Genomic DNA, 21,747 nt, shown 5'->3' with positions numbered 1-21,747 from the left:
CCCACCAGCACTGTCGCCAGTGCGCCATCATCCCACGCTCCCTCCCCACCGCAACCTGTCGCCGGTGCACCATCGTCCTCCTCACCCACCAACATGTCGCGGGTGCGCGTCATCCACCCTCCACCAGCACCTTCGCCGGTGCCATCATCCTCCCCACCAGCAGCGCGTGATTTTCATCATCCACCTCCCCACCAACACTGTCGCCGGTGCACCATCATCCCTCCGTCCCCACCAACACTGTCTGCTTGGTGCCGTCATCACCTCCCCACCAGCACTGTCGCCGGTGCACCATCCTCCCCACTCCCCACCAACACTGTCGCCGGTGCCACATCCATCCACACCCTCCCCTGCCCAACCACTGTCGCGGTGCCATCATCCCCTCCCCCACCAACACTGTCCTTCGGTGCACCATCATCCACCCTCCCCACCAACACTGTCGCCGGTGCACCATCATCCCTCCTCCCCACCAACACTGTCGCCAGTGCACCATCATCCCCCTCCCACCAACCTGTCGCCGGTGCTGCATCATCCACCCTCCCCCACCAACACTGTCGCCAGTGCACCATCATCCCTCCGTCCCCACCGCACTGTCGCTGGTGCCGTCATCCCCACCCTCCCCCCACCAACACTGTCCTTGGTGCACCATCTCCACTCCCTCCCCACCAACACTGTCGCCAGTGCACCATCATCCCCCTCCCCACCAACACTATGTGTTTTGCCATCTCCCACCCTCCCCACACCAACACTGTCGCCAGTGCACCATCATCCCTCCCTCCCCACCAACACTGTCGCCAGTGCACCGGCATCATCCCTCCGTCCCCACCAACACTGGTCGCGGTGCGCCAGTATCATCCTCCTCCCCATAGCTTACTGTCATGATTGCACCGTCATCCCTCCTCCCCCACCAGCACTGTCGCCAGTGCTTATCCGTCTACCCTCCCCACCAACACTGTCAGCCGATTACCTCATCCCCCTCCCCACCAGCACTGTCGCCCGATGCACCATCCACCCTCCCCCCACCAACACTGTCGCCAGTGCACCATCATCCACCACTCCCCCACCAACACTGTCGCAGTGCCATCATCCACCCTCCCCACCAACTTGTCGCCAGTGCACCATCATCCCTCCCACTCCCCACCAACACTGTCGCCAGTTGCGCCATCATCCCTCCTCCCCCGCAACACTGTCGCCGGTGCACCATCGCCCATCCCTCCTCCCCCACCAGCGCGCTCAGCGGTGCACCATGTGTGTGTGTATGTGTGTGTGTGTGTGTGTGTGTGTGTGTGTGTGTGTGTGTGTGTGTGTGTGTGTGTGTGTGTGTGTGTGTGTGTGTGTATGTGTGTGTGTGTGTGTGTATGTGTGTGTATGTGTGTGTGTGTATGTGTGTGTGTGTATGTGTGTGTGTGTGTGTGTGTGTGTGTGTGTACTCACCTAGTTGAGGTTGCGGGGGTCGAGTCCGAGCTCCTGGCCCCCGCCTCTTCACTGATCGCTACTAGGTCACTCTCCCTGAGCCGTGAGCTTTATCATACCTCTGCTTAAAGCTATGTATGGATCCTGCCTCCACTACATCGCTTCCCAAACTATTCCACTTACTGACTACTCTGTGGCTGAAGAAATACTTCCTAACATCCCCGTGATTCATCTGTGTCTTCAGCTTCCAACTGTGTCCCCTTGTTACTGTGTCCAGTCTCTGGAACATCCTGTCTTTGTCCACCTTGTCAATTCCTCTCAGTATTTTGTATGTCGTTATCATGTCCCCCCTATCTCTCCTGTCCTCCAGTGTCGTCAGGTTGATTTCCCTTAACCTCTCCTCGTAGGACATACCTCTTAGCTCTGGGACTAGTCTTGTTGCAAACCTTTGCACTTTCTCTAGTTTCTTCACGTGCTTGGCTAGGTGTGGGTTCCAAACTGGTGCCGCATACTCCAATATGGGCCTAACGTACACGGTGTACAGGGTCCTGAATGATTCCTTATTATGATGTCGGAATGCTGTTCTGAGGTTTGCTAGGCGCCCATATGCTGCAGCAGTTATTTGGTTGATGTGCGCTTCAGGAGATGTGCCTGGTGTTATACTCACCCCAAGATCTTTTTCCTTGAGTGAGGTTTGTAGTCTCTTGCCCCCTAGACTGTACTCCGTCTGCGGCCTTCTTTGCCCTTCCCCAATCTTCATGACTTTGCACTTGGTGGGATTGAACTCCAGGGGCCAATTGCTGGACCAGGTCTGCAGCCTGTCCAGATCCCTTTGTAGTTCTGCCTGGTCTTCGATCGAGTGAATTCTTCTCATCAACTTCACGTCATCTGCAAACAGGGACACCTCAGAGTCTATTCCTTCCGTCATGTCGTTCACAAATACCAGAAACAGCACTGGTCCTAGGACTGACCCCTGCGGGACCCCGCTGGTCACAGGTGCCCACTCTGACACCTCGCCACGTACCATGACTCGCTGCTGTCTTCCTGAAAAGTATTCCCTGATCCATTGTAGTGCCTTCCCTGTTATCCCTGCTTGGTCCTCCAGTTTTTGCACCAATCTCTTGTGTGGAACTGTGTCAAACGCCTTCTTGCAGTCCAAGAATATGGAATCCACCCACCCCTCTCTCTCTTGTCTTACTGCTGTCACCATGTCATAGAACTCCAGTAGGTTTGTGACACAGGATTTCCCGTCCCTGAAACCATGTTGGCTGCTGTTGATGAGATCGTTCCTTTCTAGGTGTTCCACCACTCTTCTCCTGATAATCTTCTCCATGATTTTGCATACTATACATGTCAGTGACACTGGTCTGTAGTTTAATGCTTCATGTCTGTCTCCTTTTTTAAAGATTGGGACTACATTTGCTGTCTTCCATGCCTCAGGCAATCTCCCTGTTTCAATAGATGTATTGAATATTGTTGTTAGGGGTACACATAGCGCCTCTGCTCCCTCTCTCAATACCCATGGGGAGATGTTATCTGGCCCCATTGCCTTTGAGGTATCTAGCTCACTCAGAAGCCTCTTCACTTCTTCCTCGGTTGTGTGCACTGTGTCCAGCACTTGGTGGTGTGCCCCACCTCTCCGTCTTTCTGGAGTCCCTTCTGTCTCCTCTGTGAACACTTCTTTGAATCTCTTGTTGAGTTCTTCACATACTTCACGGTCATTTCTTGTTGTCTCTCCTCCTTCCTTCCTTAGCCTGATTACCTGGTCCTTGACTGTTGTTTTCCTCCTGATGTGGCTGTACAACAGTTTCGGGTCAGATTTGGCTTTCGCTGCTATGTCATTTTCATATTGTCTTTGGGCCTCCCTTCTTATCTGTGCATATTCGTTTCTGGCTCTACGACTGTTCTCCTTATTCTCCTGGGTCCTTTGCCTTCTATATTTCTTCCATTCCCTAGCACACTTGGTTTTTGCCTCCCTGCACCTTTGGGTAAACCATGGGCTCATCCTGGCTTTTTCATTATTCCTGTTACCCTTGGGTACAAACCTCTCCTCAGCCTCCTTGCATTTTGTTGCTACATATTCCATCATCTCATTAACTGGCTTCCCTGCCATTTCTCTGTCCCACTGAACCCCGTTCAGGTAGTTCCTCATTCCTGTGTAGTCCCCTTTCTTGTAGTTTGGCTTCATTCGTCCTGGCCTTCCTGCTTCTCCCTCCACTTGTAGCTCTACTGTGTATTCGAAGCTTAAAACCACATGGTCACTGGCCCCAAAGGGTCTTTCATACGTGATGTCCTCGATATCTGCACTACTCAAGGTGAATACTAAGTCCAGCCTTGCTGGTTCATCCTCTCCTCTCTCTCTTGTAGTGTCCCTTACGTGTTGGCACATGAAGTTTTCCAGTACCACCTCCATCATCTTAGCCCTCCATGTATCTTGGCCCCCATGCGGGTCCAAGTTCTCCCAATCGATCTCCTTGTGGTTAAAGTCACCCATGATCAGGAGCTTTGCCCTGCATGCATGAGCTCTTCTGGCCACTCTAGCCAGTGTGTCAACCATCGCTCTATTGCTCTCGTCGTACTCTTGCCTTGGCCTCCTGCTGTTCTGTGGTGGGTTATACATCACTGCTATTACCACCTTGGGACCTCCAGAGTGAAGTGTTCCCGCTATGTAATCACTTTCTTGTCCGCTGTCTCCTCTCTCCAGCTCATCAAAATTCCAGCGATTTTTGATCAGCAACGCCACCCCTCCACCCCCACTGTTCCCTCTGTCTTTCCTCAGGATTTGGTATCCCGTTGGAAAGATGGCATATGTTATCATACCTGTAAGCTTGGTTTCTGTGAGAGCTATGATGTCCGGTGATGCTTCTTTGACTCTTTCATGCCACTCCTCCCACTTATTCGTTATCCCATCAGCGTTTGTGTACCATACCTTCAGTTTCCTTTCCAACACTGTGGTTTGGGGGGCCTGTGAGGGTGGGAGACCTGGTGGCATACTGTGGGATTCTATAGCTCGGTGTTGGGTGGAGGCTGTGGGTATGGATTGTAGTGTGTGTTGGGATGGTGTGATAGGTTGTGTGTGTGTGTGTGTGTGTGTGTGTGTGTGTGTGTGTGTGTGTGTGTGTGTGTGTGTGTGTGTGTGTGTGTGTATGTGTGTGTGTATGTGTGTGTGTGTGTGTGTGTGTGTGTATGTATGTGTGTGTGATTCACTCTTTAATTATTAAGATTAGGATTAAAACAAACGTCTATTGTATAGTTGTTAGTGTAGAGATAGTGTTGCCAGGGTAGATGGCACCACTAGTGCCCGAGTGCCTCCACACTGTAGAGATAGTGTTGCCAGGGTAGATGGCACCACTAGTGCCCGAGTGCCTCCACACTGTAGAGATAGTGTTGCCAGGGTAGATGGCACCACTAGTGCTCGAGTGCCTCCACACTGTAGATATAGTGTTGCCAGGGTAGATGGCACCACTAGTGCCCGAGTGCCTCCACACTGTAGAGATACTGTTGCCAGGGTAGATGGCACCACTAGTGCCCGAGTGCCTCCACACTGTAGAGACAGTGTTGCCAGGGTAGATGGCACCACTAGTGCCCGAGTGCCTCCACACCGTAGAGATAGTGTTGCCAGGGTAGATGGCACCACTAGTGCCCGAGTGCCTCCACACTGTAGAGATAGTGTTGCCAGGGTAGATGGCACCACTAGTGCCCGAGTGCCTCCACACTGTAGAGATAGTGTTGCCAGGGTAGATGGCACCACTAGTGCCCGAGTGCCTCCACACTGTAGAGATAGTGTTGCCAGGGTAGATGGCACCACTAGTGCTCGAGTGCCTCCAGACTGTAGAGATAGTGTTGCCAGGGTAGATGGCACCACTAGTGCCCGAGTGCCTCCAGACTGTAGAGATAGTGTTGCCAGGGTAGATGGCACCACTAGTGCCCGAGTGCCTCCAGACTGTAGAGATAGTGTTGCCAGGGTAGATGGCACCACTAGTGCCCGAGTGCCTCCAGACTGTAGAGATAGTGTTGCCAGGGTAGATGGCACCACTAGTGCCCGAGTGCCTCCACACTGTACAGACAGTGTTGCCAGTGTAGATGGCACCACTAGTGCCCGAGTGCCTCCACACTGTAGAGATAGTGTTGCCAGGGTAGATGGCACCACTAGTGCCCGAGTGCCTCCAGACTGTAGAGATAGTGTTGCCAGGGTAGATGGCACCACCAGTGCCCGAGTGCCTCCAGACTGTAGAGATAGTGTTGCCAGGGTAGATGGCACCACTAGTGCCCGAGTGCCTCCAGACTGTAGAGATAGTGTTGCCAGGGTAGATGGCACCACTAGTGCCCGAGTGCCTCCACACTGTAGAGATAGTGTTGCCAGGATAGATGGCACCACTAGTGCCAGAGTGCCTCCACACTGTAGAGATAGTGTTGCCAGGGTAGATGGCACCACTAGTGCCCGAGTGCCTCCAGACTGTAGAGATAGTGTTGCCAGGGTAGATGGCACCACTAGTGCCCGAGTGCCTCCACACTGTAGAGATAGTGTTGCCAGGATAGATGGCACCACTAGTGCCAGAGTGCCTCCACACTGTAGAGATAGTGTTGCCAGGGTAGATGGCACCACTAGTGCCCGAGTGCCTCCACACTGTAGAGATAGTGTTGCCAGGGTAGATGGCTCCACTAGTGCCCGAGTGCCTCCAGACTGTAGAGATAGTGTTGCCAGGGTAGATGGCACCACTAGTGCCCGAGTGCCTCCAGATTGTAGAGATAGTGTTGCCAGGGTAGATGGCACCACTAGTGCCCGAGTGCCTCCAGACTGTAGAGATAGTGTTGCCAGGGTAGATGGCACCACTAGTGCCCGAGTGCCTCCACACTGTAGAGATAGTGTTGCCAGGGTAGATGGCACCACTAGTGCCCGAGTGCCTCCAGACTGTAGAGATAGTGTTGCCAGGGTAGATGGCACCACTAGTGCCCGAGTGCCTCCACACTGTAGAGATAGTGTTGCCAGGGTAGATGGCACCACTAGTGCCCGAGTGCCTCCAGACTGTAGAGATAGTGTTGCCAGGGTAGATGGCACCACTAGTGCCCGAGTGCCTCCAGACTGTAGAGATAGTGTTGCCAGGGTAGATGGCACCACTAGTGCCCGAGTGCCTCCACACTGTAGAGATAGTGTTGCCAGGGTAGATGGCACCACTAGTGCCCGAGTGCCTCCACACTGTAGAGATAGTGTTGCCAGGGTAGACGGCACCACTAGTGCCAGAGTGCCTCCACACTGTAGAGATAGTGTTGCCAGGGTAGATGGCACCACTAGTGCCAGAGTGCCTCCACACTGTAGAGATAGTGTTGCCAGGGTAGATGGCACCACTAGTGCCAGAGTGCCTCCACACTGTAGAGATAGTGTTGCCAGGGTAGATGGCACCACTAGTGCCAGAGTGCCTCCACACTGTAGAGATAGTGTTGCCAGGGTAGATGGCACCACTAGTGCCAGAGTGCCTCCACACTGTAGAGATAGTGTTGCCAGGGTAGATGGCACCACTAGTGCCAGAGTGCCTCCACACTGTAGAGATAGTGTTGCCAGGGTAGATGGCACCACTAGTGCCAGAGTGCCTCCACACTGTAGAGATAGTGTTGCCAGGGTAGATGGCACCACTAGTGCCAGAGTGCCTCCACACTGTAGAGATAGTGTTGCCAGGGTAGATGGCACCACTAGTGACAGAGTGCCTCCACACTGTAGAGATAGTGTTGCCAGGGTAGATGGCACCACTAGTGCCAGAGTGCCTCCACACTGTAGAGATAGTGTTGCCAGGGTAGATGGCACCACTAGTGCCAGAGTGCCTCCACACTGTAGAGATAGTGTTGCCAGGGTAGATGGCACCACTAGTGCCAGAGTGCCTCCACACCATCATAAAAAATAGCAGCTTGTTACATAGTGTAATTGTCGCTTGGTAATTTACTCTAGCGGAATAAAATGAAAAAAAAAAGTTGCGATATCGAGACTGGCGTAATGGTTCCCTTCGAGTTATTTATGCTGGCGTGTGTTGTGTGCCGGAATTTGTTTTGGTATTTTTTAATGAATATATCGACGTTAGTGGTGCAGTATATTGAGGAGAAGTGTTTAAGTAATGGGGCGATAGGACCATCACATGGATGTTGTAAGTCCAGTCTGGAAGTGATGAGGTGTTGCACCTGCAATATTGTTTCTTGTGGTCATGCAAGTGAATTGTCAGCGGTCGTTAAGTGTGCCAGATGATGGTGGTGGTGGTAATTAATGTCTCTACAGGCTACAATGTCTGAAAATTTGTCTAGCAGTGGCTGATATTAGTCTCTCTCTCTCTCTCTCTCTCTCTCTCTCTCTCTCTGTTTTACAGGCTGACCTACTATACATCCTACCTTAGTTAATTTCAGACTTCAGCAGAAGCAGCAATATTTCTTAGTTAACACCATTATATACACCTGCTTCCAGCAGGTGTAAGAGTTTCTTGTACATTTTCCTCTAACTTCCAGCAGTGTTGGACCTGTACCAGTCGAGTAACACACCCGCACTTTTACTGCTAGGTGAGGAGAGGTGTGAGCAAAGTTGTCAGTATGTTTGGCCAGGCTTGCGAGTTGTACCTGGGAACCTGTTGTGGTGTACCTACCACTGTGATAAGCTACGACGCGACGCAAGAATGAAAAAAAAAAAACATGAGGGGGAGCATGGAATGAGGTCACATTCGCAAGGTCTGGAGGAGACGATGTAAGTGAAGAAAGTCTGGAGAGTAAGTAAAATTAGGAGAGCGGACCTGGATGGGACGGGTGTGAGGGACAAACAGTCCTGGGGGGACGTTCTGCTGGATGAGGGGGATGCCCTATACTTGGGTGAAGGGGGGCGAGAATAATTGAAATTGGGGTGAGTAGTTTCCCTAGACAACGTAAGGTAAGAGTCAGGTCCTGATTCAACACACTTTCCACGTTGCTAGTTTCTTCACATAATTTTCCCGTTTATATACATATAACTTCCAAGTGTTTTCGCGATTCCGTCACATTATGACAGTTCCTTAATAATGTCAGAAATAACGAAAGTAGTTCACAATTTTTTCAGTGGTTGTTTTGCATATTGTAATATCACCTGTTTACTCTATATATATAATTTTTGTTCAGTCTGTTTGACGGTAATTCATAACCGGTGGTTGACTGGTCTTTGTCCCTCAGACGCCCACCTGTACTCCCACTGGTCTTTGTCCCTCAGACGCCCACCTGTACTCCCACTGGTCTTTGTCCCTCAGACGCCCACCTGTACTCCCACTGGTCTTTGTCCCTCAGACGCCCACCTGTACTCCCACTGGTCTTTGTCCCTCAGACGCCCACCTGTACTCCCACTGGTCTTTGTCCCTCAGACGCCCACCTGTACTCCCACTGGTCTTTGTCCCTCAGACGCCCACCTGTACTCCCACTGGTCTTTGTCCCTCAGACGCCCACCTGTACTCCCACTGGTCTTTGTCCCTCAGACGCCCACCTGTACTCCCACTGGTCTTTGTCCCAGACGCCCACCTGTACTCCCACTGGTCTCACTGGTCTTTGTCCCTCACGCCCACCTGTACTCCCACTGGTCTTTGTCCCTCAGACACCCACCTGTACTCCCACTGGTCTTTGTCCCTGTACTCCCACTGGTCTTTGTCCCTCAGACGCCCACCTGTACTCCCACTGGTCTTTGTCCCTCAGACGCCCACCTGTACTCCCACTGGTCTTTGTCCCTCAGACGCCCACCTGTACTCCCACTGGTCTTTGTCCCTCAGACGCCCACCTGTACTCCCACTGGTCTTTGTCCCTCAGACGCCCACCTGTACTCCCACTGGTCTTTGTCCCTCAGACGCCCACCTGTACTCCCACTGGTCTTTGTCCCTCAGACGCCCACCTGTACTCCCACTGGTCTTTGTCCCTCAGACGCCCACCTGTACTCCCACTGGTCTTTGTCCCTCAGACGCCCACCTGTACTCCCACTGGTCTTTGTCCCTCAGACGCCCACCTGTACTCCCACTGGTCTTTGTCCCTCAGACGCCCACCTGTACTCCCACTGGTCTTTGTCCCTCAGACGCCCACCTGTACTCCCACTGGTCTTTGTCCCTCAGACGCCCACCTGTACTCCCACTGGTCTTTGTCCCTCAGACGCCCACCTGTACTCCCACTGGTCTTTGTCCCTCAGACGCCCACCTGTACTCCCACTGGTCTTTGTCCCTCAGACGCCCACCTGTACTCCCACTGGTCTTTCAATCCCTCAGACGCCCACCTGTACTCCCACTGGTCTTTGTCCCTCAGACGCCCACCTGTACTCCCACTGGTCTTTGTCCCTCAGACGCCCACCTGTACTCCCGCTGGTCTTTCAATCCCTCAGACGCCCACCTGTACTCCCACTGGTCTTTCAATCCCTCAGACGCCCACCTGTACTCCCTCTGGTCTTTCAATCCCTCAGACGCCCACCTGTTCTCCCACTGGTCTTTGTCCCTCAGACGCCCACCTGTACTCCCACTGATCTTTCAATCCCTCAGACGCCCACCTGTACTCCCACTGGTCTTTCAATCCCTCAGACCCCCACCTGTACTCCCACTGGTCATTGTCACTCAGACGCGCACCTGTAGACGCCCACCTGTACTCCCACTGGTCTTTCAATCCATCAGACGCTCACCTGTACTCCCACTGGTCTTTCAATCCCTCAGACGCCCACCTGTACTCCCACTGGTCTTTCAATCCCTCAGACGCCCACCTGTACTCCCACTGGTCTTTCAATCCCTCAGACGCCCACCTGTACTCCCACTGGTCTTTCAATCCCTCAGACGCCCACCTGTACTCCCACTGGTCTTTCAATCCCTCAGACGCCCACCTGTACTCCTACTGGTCTTTCAATCCCTCAGACGCCCACCTGTACTCCCACTGGTCTTTCATCCCTCAGACGCCCACCTGTACTTCCAAATCCCTCAGACGCCCACCTGTACTCCCACTGGTCTTTCAATCCCTCAGACGCCCACCTGTACTCCCACTGGTCTTTCAATCCCTCAGACGCCCACCTGTACTCCCACTGGTCTTTCAATCCCTCAGACGCCCACCTGTACTCCCACTGGTCTTTCAATCCCTCAGACGCCCACCTGTACTCCCACTGGTCTTTCAATCCCTCAGACGCCCACCTGTACTCCCACTGGTCTTTCAATGTACTCCCACTGGTCTTTCAATCCCTCAGACGCCCACCTGTACTCCCACTGGTCTTTCAATCCCTCAGACGCCCACCTGTACTCCCACTGGTCTTTCAATCCCTCAGACGCCCACCTGTACTCCCACTGGTCTTTCAATCCCTCAGACGCCCACCTGTACTCCCACTGGTCTTTCAATCCCTCAGACGCCCACCTGTACTCCTACTGGTCTTTCAATCCCTCAGACGCCCACCTGTACTCCCACTGGTCTTTCAATCCCTCAGACGCCCACCTGTACTTCCACTGGTCTTTCAATCCCTCAGACGCCCACCTGTACTCCCACTGGTCTTTCAATCCCTCAGACGCCCACCTGTACTCCCACTGGTCTTTCAGTCCCTCAGACGCCCACCTGTACTCCCACTGGTCTTTCAATCCCTCAGACGCCCACCTGTACTCCCACTGGTCTTTCAATCCCTCAGACGCCCACCTGTACTCCCACTGGTCTTTCAATCCCTCAGACGCCCACCTGTACTCCCACTGGTCTTTCAATCCCTCAGACGCCCACCTGTACTCCCACTGGTCTTTCAATCCCTCAGACGCCCACCTGTACTCCTACTGGTCTTTCAATCCCTCAGACGCCCACCTGTACTCCCACTGGTCTTTCAATCCCTCAGACGCCCACCTGTACTTCCACTGGTCTTTCAATCCCTCAGACGCCCACCTGTACTCCCACTGGTCTTTCAATCCCTCAGACGCCCACCTGTACTCCCACTGGTCTTTCAATCCCTCAGACGCCCACCTGTACTCCCACTGGTCTTTCAGTCCCTCAGACGCCCACCTGTACTCCCACTGGTCTTTCAATCCCTCAGACGCCCACCTGTACTCCCACTGGTCTTTCAATCCCTCAGACGCCCACCTGTACTCCCACTGGTCTTTCAATCCCTCAGACGCCCACCTGTACTCCCACTGGTCTTTCAATCCCTCAGACGCCCACCTGTACTCCCACTGGTCTTTCAATCCCTCAGACGCCCACCTGTACTCCCACTGGTCTTTCAATCCCTCAGACGCCCACCTGTACTCCCACTGGTCTTTCAATCCCTCAGACGCCCACCTGTACTCCCACTGGTCTTTCAATCCCTCAGACGCCCACCTGTACTCCCACTGGTCTTTCAATCCCTCAGACGCCCACCTGTACTCCCACTGGTCTTTCAATCCCTCAGACGCCCACCTGTACTCCCACTGGTCTTTCAATCCCTCAGACGCCCACCTGTACTCCCACTGGTCTTTCAATCCCTCAGACGCCCACCTGTACTCCCACTGACGCCCACCTGTACTCCCACTGCTCTTTCAATCCCTCAGACGCCCACCTGTACTCCCACTGGTCTTTCAGTCCCTCAGACGCCCACCTCCCTCAGACGCCCACCTGTACTCCCACTGGTCTTTCAATCCCTCAGACGCCCACCTGTACTCCCACTGGTCTTTCAATCCCTCAGACGCCCACCTGTACTCCCACTGGTCTTTCAATCCCTCAGACGCCCACCTGTACTCCCACTGGTCTTTCAATCCCTCAGACGCCCACCTGTTCACCCGCTGGTCTTTCAATCCCTCAGTCGCCCACCTGTACCCACCTTTCAAGCCCTCAGACGCTCACCTGTACTCCCACTGATCTTTCAATCCCTCAGACGCCCACCTGTACTCCCACTGGTCTTTCAATCCCTCAGACGCCCACCTGTACTCCCACTGGTCTTTCAATCCCTCAGACGCCCACCTGTACTCCCACTGGTCTTTCAATCCCTCAGACGCCCACCTGTACTCCCACTGGTCTTTCAATCCCTCAGACGCCCACCTGTACTCCCACTGGTCTTTCAATCCCTCAGACGCCCACCTGTACTCCCACTGGTCTTTCAATCCCTCAGACGCCCACCTGTACTCCCACTGGTCTTTCAATCCCTCAGACGCCCACCTGTACTCCCACTGGTCTTTCAATCCCTCAGACGCCCACCTGTACTCCCACTGGTCTTTCAATCCCTCAGACGCCCACCTGTACTCCCACTGGTCTTTCAATCCCTCAGACGCCCACCTGTACTCCCACTGGTCTTTCAATCCCTCAGACGCCCACCTGTACTCCCACTGGTCTTTCAATCCCTCAGACGCCCACCTGTACTCCCACTGGTCTTTCAATCCCTCAGACGCCCACCTGTACTCCCACTGGTCTTTCAATCCCTCAGACGCCCACCTGTACTCCCACTGGTCTTTCAATCCCTCAGACGCCCACCTGTACTCCTGGTCTTTCAGACGCCCACCTGTACTCCCACTGGTCTTTCAATCCCTCAGACGCCCACCTGTACTCCCACTGGTCTTTCAATCCCTCAGACGCCCACCTGTACTCCCACTGGTCTTTCAATCCCTCAGACGCCCACCTGTACTCCCACTGGTCTTTCAATCCCTCAGACGCCCACCTGTACTCCCACTGGTCTTTCAATCCCTCAGACGCCCACCTGTACTCCCACTGGTCTTTCAATCCCTCAGACGCCCACCTGTACTCCCACTGGTCTTTCAATCCCTCAGACGCCCACCTGTACTCCCACTGGTCTTTCAATCCCTCAGACGCCCACCTGTACTCCCACTGGTCTTTCAATCCCTCAGACGCCCACCTGTACTCCCACTGGTCTTTGTCCCTCAGACGCCCACCTGTACTCCCACTGGTCTTTGTCCCTCAGACGCCCACCTGTACTCCCACTGGTCTTTGTCCCTCAGGCGCCCACCTGTACTCCCACTGGTCTTTGTCCCTCAGACGCCCACCTGTACTCCCACTGGTCTTTGTCCCTCAGACGCCCACCTGTACTCCCACTGGTCTTTCAATCCCTCAGACGCCCACCTGTACTCCCACTGGTCTTTGTCCCTCAGACGCCCACCTGTACTCCCACTGGTCTCTCAATCCCTCAGACCCCCACCTGTACTCCCACTGGTCTTTGTCCCTCAGACGCCCACCTGTACTCCCACTGGTCTTTCAATCCCTCAGACGCCCACCTGTACTCCCACTGGTCTTTCAATCCCTCAGACGCCCACCTGTACTCCCACTGGTCTTTCAATCCCTCAGACGCCCACCTGTACTCCCACTGGTCTTTCAATCCCTCAGACGCCCACCTGTACTCCCACTGGTCTTTCAATCCCTCAGACGCCCACCTGTACTCCCACTGGTCTTTCAATCCCTCAGACGCCCACCTGTACTCCCACTGGTCTTTCAATCCCTCAGACGCCCACCTGTACTCCCACTGGTCTTTCAATCCCTCAGACGCCCACCTGTACTCCCACTGGTCTTTCAATCCCTCAGACGCCCACCTGTTCTCCCACTGGTCTTTCAATCCCTCAGACGCCCACCTGTACTCCCACTGATCTTTCAATCCCTCAGACGCCCACCTGTACTCCCACTGGTCTTTCAATCCCTCAGACGCCCACCTGTACTCCCACTGGTCTTTCAATCCCTCAGACGCCCACCTGTTCTCCCACTGGTCTTTCAATCCCTCAGACGCCCACCTGTACTCCCACTGGTCTTTCAATCCCTCAGACGCCCACCTGTACTCCCACTGGTCTTTCAATCCCTCAGACGCCCACCTGTACTCCCACTGGTCTTTCAATCCCTCAGACGCCCACCTGTACTCCCACTGGTCTTTCAATCCCTCAGACGCCCACCTGTACTCCCACTGGTCTTTCAATCCCTCAGACGCCCACCTGTACTCCCACTGGTCTTTCAATCCCTCAGACGCCCACCTGTACTCCCACTGGTCTTTCAATCCCTCAGACGCCCACCTGTACTCCCACTGGTCTTTCAATCCCTCAGACGCCCACCTGTACTCCCACTGGTCTTTCAATCCCTCAGACGCCCACCTGTACTCCCACTGGTCTTTCAATCCCTCAGACGCCCACCTGTACTCCTACTGGTCTTTCAATCCCTCAGACGCCCACCTGTACTCCCACTGGTCTTTCAATCCCTCAGACGCCCACCTGTACTCCCACTGGTCTTTCAATCCCTCAGACGCCCACCTGTACTCCCACTGGTCTTTCAATCCCTCAGACGCCCACCTGTACTCCCACTGGTCTTTCAATCCCTCAGACGCCCACGCCCACCTGTACTCCCACTGGTCTTTCAATCCCTCAGACGCCCACCTGTACTCCCACTGGTCTTTCAATCCCTCAGACGCCCACCTGTACTCCCACTGGTCTTTCAATCCCTCAGACGCCCACCTGTACTCCCACTGGTCTTTCAATCCCTCAGACGCCCACCTGTACTCCCACTGGTCTTTCAATCCCTCAGACGCCCACCTGTACTCCTACTGGTCTTTCAATCCCTCAGACGCCCACCTGTACTCCCACTGGTCTTTCAATCCCTCAGACGCCCACCTGTACTTCCACTGGTCTTTCAATCCCTCAGACGCCCACCTGTACTCCCACTGGTCTTTCAATCCCTCAGACGCCCACCTGTACTCCCACTGATCTTTCAATCCCTCAGACGCCCACCTGTACTCCCACTGGTCTTTCAATGCCTCCCACTGGTCTTTCAATCCCTCAGACGCCCACCTGTACTCCCACTGGTCTTTCAATCCCTCAGACGCCCACCTGTACTCCCACTGGTCTTTCAATCCCTCAGACGCCCACCTGTACTCCCACTGGTCTTTCAATCCCTCAGACGCCCACCTGTACTCCCACTGGTCTTTCAATCCCTCAGACGCCCACCTGTACTCCCACTGGTCTTTCAATCCCTCAGACGCCCACCTGTACTCCCACTGGTCTTTCAATCCCTCAGACGCCCACCTGTACTCCCACTGGTCTTTCAATCCCTCAGACGCCCACCTGTACTCCCACTGGTCTTTCAATCCCTCAGACGCCCACCTGTACTCCCACTGGTCTTTCAATCCCTCAGACGCCCACCTGTACTCCCACTGGTCTTTCAATCCCTCAGACGCCCACCTGTACTCCCACTGGTCTTTCAATCCCTCAGACGCCCACCTGTACTCCCACTGGTCTTTCAATCCCTCAGACGCCCACCTGTACTCCCACTGGTCTTTCAATCCCTCAGACGCCCACCTGTACTCCCACTGGTCTTTCAGTCCCTCAGACGCCCACCTGTACTCCCACTGGTCTTTCAATCCCTCAGACGCCCACCTGTACTCCTACTGGTCTTTCAATCCCTCAGACGCCCACCTGTACTCCCACTGGTCTTTCAATCCCTCAGACGCCCACCTGTACTCCCACTGGTCTTTCAATCCCTCAGACGCCCACCTGTACTCCCACTGGTCTTTCAATCCCTCAGACGCCCACCTGTACTCCCACTGGTCTTTCAATCCCTCAGACGCCCACCTGTACTCCCACTGGTCTTTCAATCCCTCAGACGCCCACCTGTACTCCCACTGGTCTTTCAATCCCTCAGACGCCCACCTGTACTCCCACTGGTCTTTCAATCCCTCAGACGCCCACCTGTACTCCCACTGGTCTTTCAATCCCTCAGACGCCCACCTGTACTCCCACTGGTCTTTCAATCCCTCAGACGCCCACCTGTACTCCCACTGGTCTTTCAATCCCTCAGACGCCCACCTGTACTCCCACGGGTCTTTCAATCCCTCAGACGCCCACCTGTACTCCCACTGGTCTTTCAATCCCTCAGACGCCCACCTGTACTCCCACTGGTCTTTCAATCCCTCAGACGCCCACCTGTACTCCCACTGGTCTTTCAATCCCTCAGACGCCCACCTGTACTCCCACTGGTCTTTCAATCCCTCAGACGCCCACCTGTACTCCCACTGGTCTTTCAATCCCTCAGACGCCCACCTGTACTCCCACTGGTCTTTCAATCCCTCAGACGCCCACCTGTACTCCCACTGGTCTTTCAATCCCTCAGACGCCCACCTGTACTTCCACTGGTCTTTCAATCCCTCAGACGCCCACCTGTACTCCCACTGGTCTTTCAATCCCTCAGACGCCCACCTGTACTCCCACTGGTCTTTCAATCCCTCAGACGCCCACCTGTACTCCCACTGGTCTTTCAATCCCTCAGACGCCCACCTGTACTCCCACTGGTCTTTCAATCCCTCAGACGCCACCTGTACTCCCACTGGTCTTTCAATCCCTCAGTACTACTCCACTGGTCTTTCAATCCCTCAGACGCCCACCTGTACTCCCACTGGTCTTTCAATCCCTCAGACGCCCACCTGTACTCCCACTGGTCTTTCAATCCCTCAGACGCCCACCTGTACTCCCACTGGTCTTTCAATCCCTCAGACGCCCACCTGTACTCCCACTGGTCTTTCAATCCTCAGACGCCCACCTGTACTCCCACTGGTCTTTCAATCCCTCAGACGCCCACCTGTACTTCCCATAACTGGTCTTTCAATCCCTCAGACGCCCACCTGTACTCCCACTGGTCTTTCAATCCCTCAGACGCCCACCTGTACTCCCACTGGTCTTTCAATCCCTCAGACGCCCACCTGTACTCCCACTGGTCTTTCAATCCCTCAGACGCCCACCTGTACTCCCACTGGTCTTTCAATCCCTCAGACGCCCACCTGTACTCCCACTGGTCTTTCAATCCCTCAGACGCCCACCTGTACTCCCACTGGTCTTTCAATCCTCAGATGCTACCTGTACTTCACTGCACCAATCCCAGATTTCACCTGTACCCCACCGATCTTTTCGCAACCTCGTGACGCTCACCTGGATCTACACCGGTCTTTTCAGTCCCTCGACCCGGGCCTGTACCCCATTGTCTTCAAATCTCAGACGCCCACTCAGGCCCCGACCACAGCGGTCTTTTCTTTCACAATCCCTCAGACGCTCAACACAGACGCCCACCTGTACTCCCACTGGTCTTTCAGTCCCTCAGACGCCCACCTGTACTCCCACTGGTCTTTCAATCCCTCAGACGCCCACCTGTACTCCCACTGGTCTTTCAATCCCTCAGACGCCCACCTGTACTCCCACTGGTCTTTCAATCCCTCAGACGCCCACCTGTACTCCCACTGGTCTTTCAATCCCTCAGACGCCCACCTGTACTCCCACTGGTCTTTCAATCCCTCAGACGCCCACCTGTACTTCCACTGGTCTTTCAATCCCTCAGACGCCCACCTGTACTCCCACTGATCTTTCAATCCCTCAGACGCCCACCTGTACTCCCACTGGTCTTTCAGTCCCTCAGACGCCCACCTGTACTCCCACTGGTCTTTCAATCCCTCAGACGCCCACCTGTACTCCCACTGGTCTTTCAATCCCTCAGACGCCCACCTGTACTTCCACTGGTCTTTCAATCCCTCAGACGCCCACCTGTACTCCCACTGGTCTTTCAATCCCTCAGACGCCCACCTGTACTCCTACTGGTCTTTCAATCCCTCAGACGCCCACCTGTACTCCCACTGGTCTTTCAATCCCTCAGACGCCCACCTGTACTCCCACTGGTCTTTCAATCCCTCAGACGCCCACCTGTACTCCCACTGGTCTTTCAATCCCTCAGACGCCCACCTGTACTCCCACTGGTCTTTCAGTCCCTCAGACGCCCACCTGTACTCCCACTGGTCTTTCAATCCCTCAGGCGCCCACCTGTACTCCCACTGGTCTTTCAATCCCTCAGGCGCCCACCTGTACTCCCACTGGTCTTTCAATCCCTCAGACGCCCACCTGTACTCCTGCTAGTCTTTCAATCCCTCAGACGCCCACCTGTACTCCCACTGGTCTTTCAATCCCTCAGACGCTCACCTGTACTCCCACTGGTCTTTCAATCCCTCAGACGCCCACCTGTACTCCCACTGGTCTTTCAATCCCTCAGACGCCCACCTGTACTCCCACTGGTCTTTCAATCCCTCAGACGCCCACCTGTACTCCCACTGGTCTTTCAATCCCTCAGACGCCCACCTGTACTTCCACTGGTCTTTCAATCCCTCAGACGCCCACCTGTACTTCCACTGGTCTTTCAATCCCTCAGACGCCCACCTGTACTCCCACTGGTCTTTCAATCCCTCAGACGCCCACCTGTACTCCCACTGGTCTTTCAATCCCTCAGACGCTCACCTGTACTCCCACTGGTCTTTCAATCCCTCAGACGCCCACCTGTACTTCCACTGGTCTTTCAATCCCTCAGACGCCCACCTGTACTTCCACTGGTCTTTCAATCCCTCAGACGCCCACCTGTACTTCCACTGGTCTTTCAATCCCTCAGACGCCCACCTGTACTCCCACTGATCTTTCAATCCCTCAGACGCCCACCTGCACTCCCACTGGTCTTTCAATCCCTCAGACGCCCACCTGTACTTCCACTGATCTTTCAATCCCTCAGACGCCCACCTGCACTCCCACTGGTCTTTCAATCCCTCAGACGCCCACCTGCACTCCCACTGGTCTTTCAATCCCTCAGACGCCCACCTGTACTCCTGCTAGTCTTTCAATCCCTCAGACGCCCACCTGTACTTCCACTGATCTTTCAATCCCTCAGACGCCCACCTGCACTCCCACTGGTCTTTCAATCCCTCAGACGCCCACCTGCACTCCCACTGGTCTTTCAATCCCTCAGACGCCCACCTGTACTCCTGCTAGTCTTTCAATCCCTCAGACGCCCACCTGTACTCCCACTGGTCTTTCAATCCCTCAGACGCCCACCTGTACTCCCACTGGTCTTTCAATCCCTCAGACGCCCACCTGTACTCCCACTGGTCTTTCAATCCCTCAGACGCCCACCTGTACTCCCACTGGTCTTTCAAGCTCTGCTAAGTCCCAGGCGAGAGACATTACTCACAAACACAATCAATATACGTGACCGGAGGTGCTGGGAGGCGTGGATAACATTTAGGGGGTTGGGGCGAAGGGGGGGGGGTGGAGGATGTTGGGATTTAAAGGGGAGGGAGGGAACAACTGAGGGGTTATGGAGGGGGGGATGAGGTACTCTGGAGACGACAGCTCCCCTCTAGCAGTAGTCTTGTCATATCCCTCCCCGGAGAGCTGCCGGATACGCCACGCTGGGGATGGCAGAAACTCACGAAAACAGTAGATGATTTGAGACGAGGAGGTAGCGTAGAGCCGTTCACAAAACACAAGACTTCTCCATGAAACTACGACCTACAACTTTCATTACTCTTCCTAGTGATGACAAGTGCTACACACACTCGTAAAATTGACGGCGGCCTTCATATTTATATAGGGGAGTTTCTAGTAGGGATGGGAGTAGGGGGAGGTTAGTGGGGTTTGAAAGAGAGTTGGAGTGTAGCTGGGCTGCCAAGTGTCGCCAGGCAGGAACAAGCCACACGTTATTACATTTATTGATCTGTTTCGTGGGGTGGCGAGATTTAATAGATTTAACTCGCTAGAATTTGTGTTCTGTTCAAAGTTTTATAATCCCATACAATCCCGTAGAGAAATATAACAGAAATGTCTTTCTTATCTGTCTGGTGTAAAGTCGCTTCTGACAGTCAGCACTGACAGTCGCAACACTGACAGTCAGCACTGACAGTCACAACACTGACAGTCAGCACTGACAGTCGCAACACTGACAGTCACAACACTGACAGTCACAACACTGACAGTCAGCACTGACAGTCACAACACTGACAGTCACAACACTGACAGTCACAACACTGACAGTCACAACATTGACAGTCACAACACTGACAGTCACAACACTGACAGTCACAACACTGACAGTCAGCACTGACAGTCGCAACACTGACAGTCACAACACTGACAGTCACAACACTGACAGTCAGCACTGACAGTCACAACACTGACAGTCACAACACTGACAGTCACAACACTGACAGTCACAGCACTGACAGTCACAACACTGACAGTCAGCACTGACAGTCACAACACTGACAGTCGCAACACTGACAGTCACAACACTGACAGTCGCAACACTGACAGTCACAACACTGACAGTCACAACACTGACAGTCAGCACTGACAGTCACAACACTGACAGTCGCAACACTGACAGTCACAACACTGACAGTCGCAACACTGACAGTCACAACACTGACAGTCACAACACTGACAGTCGCAACACTGACAGTCGCAACACTGACAGTCGCAACACTGACAGTCACAACACTGACAGTCACAACACTGACAGTCACAACACTGACAGTCACAACACTGACAGTCACAACACTGACAGTCGCAACACTGACAGTCACAACACTGACAGTCGCAACACTGACAGTCACAACACTGAGTCACAACACTGACAGTCGCAACACTGAATCACAACACTGACAGTCACAACACTGACAGTCGCAACACTGACAGTCACAACACTGACAGTCGCAACACTGACAGTCACAACACTGACAGTCGCAACACTGACAGTCACAACACTGACAGTCGCAACACTGACAGTCACAACACTGACAGTCGCAACACTGACAGTCACAACACTGACAGTCACAACACTGACAGTCACAACACTGACAGTCACAACACTGACAGTCGCAACACTGACAGTCACAACACTGACAGTCGCAACACTGACAGTCACAACACTGACAGTCACAACACTGACAGTCAGCACTGACAGTCACAACACTGACAGTCGCAACACTGACAGTCGCAACACTGACAGTCGCAACACTGACAGTCGCAACACTGACAGTCACAACACTGACAGTCGCAACACTGACAGTCGCAACACTGACAGTCACAACACTGACAGTCACAACACTGACAGTCGCAACACTGACAGTCGCAACACTGACAGTCGCAACACTGACAGTCACAACACTGACAGTCGCAACACTGACAGTCACAACACTGAGTCACAACACTGACAGTCGCAACACTGAATCACAACACTGACAGTCACAACACTGACAGTCGCAACACTGACAGTCACAACACTGACAGTCGCAACACTGACAGTCGCAACACTGACAGTCACAACACTGACAGTCGCAACACTGACAGTCACAACACTGACAGTCGCAACACTGACAGTCACAACACTGACAGTCACAACACTGACAGTCACAACACTGACAGTCACAACACTGACAGTCGCAACACTGACAGTCACAACACTGACAGTCGCAACACTGACAGTCACAACACTGACAGTCAGCACTGACAGTCACAACACTGACAGTCGCAACACTGACAGTCGCAACACTGACAGTCACAACACTGACAGTCGCAACACTGACAGTCGCAACACTGACAGTCACAA

Source organism: Cherax quadricarinatus, chromosome 4 (genome assembly GCF_038502225.1).
Source record: "Cherax quadricarinatus isolate ZL_2023a chromosome 4, ASM3850222v1, whole genome shotgun sequence".
NCBI classification, from domain to species: Eukaryota; Metazoa; Arthropoda; class Malacostraca; order Decapoda; family Parastacidae; genus Cherax; species Cherax quadricarinatus.
Note: the sequence above shows the minus strand (reverse complement) of the source record.